We start from the raw sequence: 7,281 nt of genomic DNA on the forward strand, positions 1-7,281 counted from the left end.
CTGACATCAAAGTAACCGTTTTGGTCATATAAGGTTTCCTGACATCAAAGTAACAGTTTTGGTCATATAAGGTTTCCTGACAGAGACGACAGAACATCTGGCCTTGTTTTCACTCTCTTGTCGTTCATTTAATCATTCTGTCGCTTCATCTGCTCGTTCATTTTTCATTCTGTCGTACTTTCTGTCCTGTACTTGTTTTCATCCTGCATTCTCTCCATTCTTTCTTACTTTTCTTTCTGTGTGTCCGGTAAGAGGCCTGAGGGATTGCACGCACGCATGCACGCACGTACGTACGCATGCACACTGCACACACACGCACTCACGCACGCACGCACGCACGCACGCACGCACGCACACACACACACACACACACACACACACACACACACACACACACACACACACACACACACACACACACTGTGTGTTCTGGTCTGGACAGTTGGACCCATCCATCCCATTTCTCTGTGGAGGTTCTGCCCCAGAAAGCAGAGAAAGAGCAATTAAGACACTCCAGGGATAGAAGCATGTTAGTTAAACAAAATGTGTATGAGGATGAAGAGATTTAAGGGGGCCATGTGTTCCTGTTCTGTTTTGCTCTGTTGTTGCCTTGGTTTTGTGTTTTATTTTGTAGTATGGTCCCCAGTGTTTCCTGTCTGCCTAGTTACGGTTTCCCTGCCTTGTCTAACCTGTCTTGTGATGTGTCAGTGTTTCCACCTGTGTCCCGTTAGTCCTCCAGCCAATCCTAGTGTCGATTGGGCAGTGTCCTGTTAGTCCTTCAGCCAATCCTAGTGTCGATTGGGCAGTGTCCTGTTAGTCCTTCAGCCAATCCTAGTGTTGATTGTGTTTTGGTTTCACCTGTGTCCTGTTATCCTGTGTCTATTTAAGCCCTGTGTTTGCAGCGTGTTCTTGTTGATTGGTTCCTAGTTCCCTGTTGAGAGACAGTTTGTCCTGTATCTGTATTCTAAAAGTCTCCGTACTCATTCCTGATGTAATGAGCAGGAGAATGTTTGTCTAGTTTACATAATGAATTGACTCCAGGATTGAGGGAAATATACTTTTATTTGATTAAAAAGTGATTGCACAGATGGCATACACAAAAAAAAAAGCATTTGAGCATTTTCACAGGAAAGTCCAGGGACTTATTTCCATTGATGTCCTCACATTTAGCACATTATTAGGCTAAAAATACAATACAAAAACATGGCAATAACACAAGTACACACATGACAAAAGAACAACAAGCACGTGGCAAGGTGTTCCCCTTGTAGCTGGTTTCCAGTAGTGTAAAATAAAGTATTCACATTCTTTACTTTAATGGACGTAAAATTCAACTTTTTCAATTTCTTTAGTTTTTGGTTTTTGGGGCTCCCATAATTATGTGTTTTCTATCCCCACAAATAACCGATTTTGAACAATCAGGCTTTCATATCATAATGGTGTTTTAATGGAAATTGCTCTCAGGAACAGCTCAACTGATTTTGGCCTCATCGTGACGTCATCAATGTCACCCTACTTATATAACTTATATATTTCCACTTTGTTTACAATGTCCACCATTGTTGATTTTCCAAGCTGGCATGGAATGGAAACAAGCCTGGTTTTATCTAGTATCAGTATTATAATGACTCAAATATTAAATAATCTGCATATCAGCACCCCCACCACCTCAAGACATTGTGGTACTGCAGCTAAAACGGCTTTCAAAGTCCAGAAAGAAATGGCAAGGACTGGTGATATCAGAGTGGTGATTGAGGCTCAAACCATTAGAAATAACTTTGAAGGACATGGACAATATGATATTAAATACAAACTTACAACTGTAGCCTTGAACTCTGAGTCGCACAGCTTCCTGTTCATGGACTGGACCTCTTCCTCTGTCTCAAGCAGGAACTTTTCTCCTTCCTTCTGCTTCAGCAGGGACACATCTTCCTTCTGCTTCAGCAGGGACACATCTTCCTTCTGCTTCAGCAGGGACACATCTTCCTTCTGCTTCAGCAGGGACACATCTTCCTTCTGCTTCAGCAGGGACACATCTTCCTTCTGCTTCAGCAGGGACACATCTTCCTTCTGCTTCAGCAGGGGCTTCAGCATTCTGGAATGTATCTTCTGGGTATGCTTCACCTCTTCGAACAGTTTCACCAACTGGGTGTGCATGTGATGTTCTATATGTGGCTGTGGCGCTATAATATATGAGTATAATCATTTCTCTTTCTTTTATGGCCGCTATCAGACTTTTATGTACCAAAGAATAGACGTATTCAAAGTAGCACCTTAGATAGAAGGGAAAATAAAATGTAAATGTCAGCAGCCATCTGTTTACCATTCTGTTACACTGCTGATAGAGATGCTGTAAGAGGAATTATTATGGAAATAAATAATACATTATTGCCGTTCTTGGTCATATTATTCACATCGCTGGTGGACGTGCATGTGTGTGTGTGTGCGTGCAATCTGTTTTTCATCTTTGCGTGTCCTGATACACCATACACATACACCTCGCACGCACGCACGCACGCACACACACACACACACACACACACACACACACACACACACACGCACACACACACACACACACACACACACACACACACACACACACACACACACACACACACACAGTGTCATCTCTCATTGGTCTTCAGCCCATTTCACTCGTTTAACACGGACAATTCCCCCTGAGGTCTGTATGTCTGTCACACACACACACACACACACACACACACACACATACACACACACACTCAATCATGCGATCACTGGACCCCATATGTTCTGTGTCTTGAATGAGTAATGATGCTGCATGATTTCACACATACGCGCACACACACACACACACATGGATGCGTACACACACACACACACACACACACACACACACACACACACACACACACACACACACACACACACACACACACACACACACACACACACACACACACACACATCCTCCTGCATGTGCTGATTGTCGACCTTTCCTCTGTTTAAACTGTCAACACTATCATCTATCTGTCTGCCTCTCCCCCTGTCTGTCTCTCTGCTGTCTGTCTCTCTCCCTGTCTCTCTCTCTCCCCTCCCATCCGGCCAGTGATCTGATGAATTGCAAATCAATAACTGAAGCGCCATCTCTCACACACTCACACACACACAAACATGCACGCACGCACACGCACACACACACACACACACACACACACACACACACACACACACACACACACACACACACACACACACACACACACACACACACACACACACACACACACACACACACACACACACCTATCAAAGATTAACGACTCTCTCCTGTTACCTCATGGTCTGCAAATGTCTGACTCCATGGTGACAGAGAGAGAGAGAGAGAGAGAGAGAGAGAGAGAGAGAGCGAGCACAAACTGAGTGTGGCATGAGAATAGTCACACCTAAAGCTAACCCTAAATGTCAGTGTATAACATATTTTATAGAGCGTCGCAGTCCCACCACAGACGATAAAGCCAACTTGGATCATGATGACAAATCATGACAATAAACATTTATTTTTGGGGCGAACAAATATTTATAGAATGAAGAAAAAAAGGGCACATGCAGTACAACAAAAAAACTCGTTTGATCGTTGATCGTTTTTTTTTTTTTTTTTTCATTTTCTTGATTTGCCAGCAGCCGAGTTGTCTATGGGAAAAATGAATGGGAAATTCTCTTTTGGGACACTTGTTGTCATGAAAGGGGGCGACACTGCGACACTCTAGTGTATGAAATGAAGCCTCATTGATTTAATAACACATTTTATTTTATTTACAATACCTTTAGACCAGTAGCCTATGTCTCTCTGGGACCCAAACTAGTGGAACATATCCAATGAATCTACAAGCTACAACGCATTGCCTCGCTGATGCATTATGGACTTTTAGATCTGCTATTTTCCTATTATGTCTTAACCCTGCAAGACCTGGATATATTTCTAGTTGCAAAAAAGAGATTTCAACCTATTACTACTACTTTGTACTACTAGGACTTTGCAGAGGAAATTATGTAAAAACAAATAAATAAAAAGGTTTATGCAAATGTTATGCACATTTGGAATAATTATTAAAATAATGAATCATTATTAATAAATTCATAATTTACATTTGGGGGATATCTTTCACAATAATTAATGTACATGTTCTAGAGATTCTAATGGTCACAACAAATATACTGTATATTACAGACATTTTACTTACTTGTTTCAGCGTTATAGGTTAATGGTTAAAAATTTAGTCCAGAGATTTTGAAGTTGTTTGAATTTTTTCCTCTGTGGGGGGTATTTATATGCAAATATCATGACCAATGGCATTGCAAGACTAAACAATGAACATCAATGATGATGTTTAGGTGAAAAAAGAACAGGACATTTTTTTAAGTAATAATTAAAATAAAAATGTTGACCAAAAGCATCGCTTGGGCTTGCAGGAACTAATTGCTGCGTTTGTGTGATTGTACTTTCAGGACCCATTTAGGACCTGAGACCAGATTCTACAAAATGTCTTCTAAACCATGACAGTTTTCTGAAAAACCTATGTTTCTATTATGTATTTGGCCGCTGCATAGCATTAACCAGTTGGAATTGAAGCTTTAATCCATGAGCTCGCAGGTTTGGCTCTCTTGAGTGTTAAACCTGTTTCGACCCGATGTTTTGGGAACCTTTGGCAAGTAAATACCCGGAACTCTGAAGTTATTTAAAAGTACAAAAGAATTAGCATCAAAATGTACTTAAAGTACCAAGAGTAGAAAGTACTCACTATGCAGAATGTCATCATTTCAAGCTCACAATGCGTCACATTGTGAGCTTGTAGATCGTCTATTTTCGAGGGCTGTATGTTTTGTAGTAATAATTGAAATCTTCAAAGTAACTAGTCACCAGGCCTGGAACAACATATTTTCAAATGGGGGTCGGCGGCCAAATACAGATCATTCTGGGGGTCCTTGACATGAAATAGTTTGAGAACCACTGACACAGAAACATAGGGTTTTCAGAAAACTGTCATGATTTAGATTTAGAAGACATTTGTAGAATCTGGTCTCAGGTCTAAATGGGTTAATAACAGTAATTATGTTGTATAGTACAGACAGACTGTACAGACAACAGATCCGGGAATTATGAGTAATCAGCCTGCTGGAGCCTAGTGGCTAATGCCTCCCACTTTGCAGTGTGTGTGCGCATGCACGCACGCGCACATGCATGCGCATGGTATCAGACAGGGTTAATACTAATGTATTTCCTGTCCTTGTATGAGTAAAGGAAATTAAACATACTTGGGAATAATAAGGCAATATATTGGTTAAACTATGGTTGAATATTTAACCCTGACATGTAGTGTACGGAGAATATAATATATTGTATTTTGTGTAGTTGAATCTTGGTCATCCATTTTCTGTTGACAAAATGTTTGACCACAGGGGGAGTTGTGGGGGTAAAGTATGTGAACAATAGTTCCAAGAATAGTTCCACTTCCAGGAAGTGAGGTGCCAGGAAACTATAAAGGTAAAGGAACCAGCTGAGGTCTCCTGATGTGAAGGTTGGGTGAGGAGTAGACCCTCTCGGAACCCCCTCGGTTAAGCTCTTTTCATCGCTTCCCCGTAGGGTCCCTCTGCAGTTCGTAAGCACTCAATAGAACGCAGGTGTACATACGCTCCGTTCAGGCCCATCTGCGCTCCGCTTAAGTGTCGGTGAGATGTTTCAAAGATTCATAAAAAAAAATGTTCCTATGTATACATGTATGTAATCTGGCACCACTGCCGTATCAGGCACAAGTAGTCATTACGTCATTTGCTGGGACGGTGCATACGCATCGAATATCGCCCTGGGTGAAACTAGTAGCCTACTTGCGCACTCTGCTTGCGCAAGTTATAATGTTGCTTGCCAAAAATAAGGTACCTCAATCATGTCCCATGTATGTTGAACGCAGCCGTTCGACTGATAGAATTGTAAAACGTGGACGTCCAAATTATAGAATTGTAAAATGCGGCCGTTCGACTGATAGAATTGTAAACGTGGCCGTTCGACTGATAGAATTGTAAACGTGGCCGTTCGACTGATAGAATTGTAAACGTGGCCGTTCGACTGATAGAATTGTAAACGTGGCCGTTCGACTGATAGAATTGTAAACGTGGCCGTTCGACTGATAGAATTGTAAACGTGGCCGTTCGACTGATAGAATTGTAAACGTGGCCGTTCGACTGATAGAATTGTAAACGTGGCCGTTCGACTGATCGACCTCACTATAGGCAACGAGTACAGGGGTGTGTGTGTGTGTGTGTGTGTGTGTGGTCTAGTTTTGAAAACCATCCCCTCCCACCTGTGCTATATTCTCGCGCGCGCACACACACACACACACACACACACACACACACGTGTGTCTATATGTTGTAAGTTAATTATGGTAATGTTCTGACATGTTGAGTTGACAACATGCTAATCTGTTTCCTATGGCTCGGAGCCTTGTGTGTGTGTGTGTGTGTGTGTGTGTGTGTGTGTGTGTGTGTGCGTGTGTGCTTGCTTGCCTGTGTGCGTGTGCATGTGTGTTATGAAAACAAGAATATTTTAATGTGTTCAAATTAATATTTCAATTTGATCTATAATTGATACCTGACCCATAGCAATACAACACTTCCACGCACGCTTGCACGCTTGCACGCACGCACGCACGCACGCACGCACGCACGCACGCACGCACGCACGCACGCACACGCACACGCACACGCACACACACACACACACACACACACACACACACACACACACACACACACACACACACACACAGTTCCCATTCTTGCTCATTAGACTAGAGATTTGTTATTCTTAAGAGAAATCCAAATCAATATTCATGATCTGATAGATTAAAATATTAATAAACACCATCTATTTACCCATCCTTCCACCAATCCATCCATCCATCCATTAGGTGTAAGACATACCGTTTCTGCCTCCCACTGGCCCTGCAGGGTGCCTGATGGAGGGGAGAGTAACTGGTCGGAATAACATGTTCCTTCCACGCACTACGTCCAACCGGGGAACCCCCCACCCATGGGTGACAAGAAGCAGCTTGGACTCCTCATGCATAGAAGGAAGCATGAGGTCAGTCCACTGCTCTCCCCAGGTTGGCGGAGGGAGTGTAGCGCCCAGTAAGTAAGTATAGCCTTGCCGAGCCATGAGGCCCATAGGGGCAGGAGCCTATCTCCTGTTTCTGTAGCGGGAGGCAGCTTGATGTACAAGTACACCCCCTGGACATG

The sequence above is a fragment of the Protomyctophum bolini genome, assembly GCF_963924005.1.
Source record: "Protomyctophum bolini genome assembly, chromosome: 2".
Classification (NCBI taxonomy): domain Eukaryota; kingdom Metazoa; phylum Chordata; class Actinopteri; order Myctophiformes; family Myctophidae; genus Protomyctophum; species Protomyctophum bolini.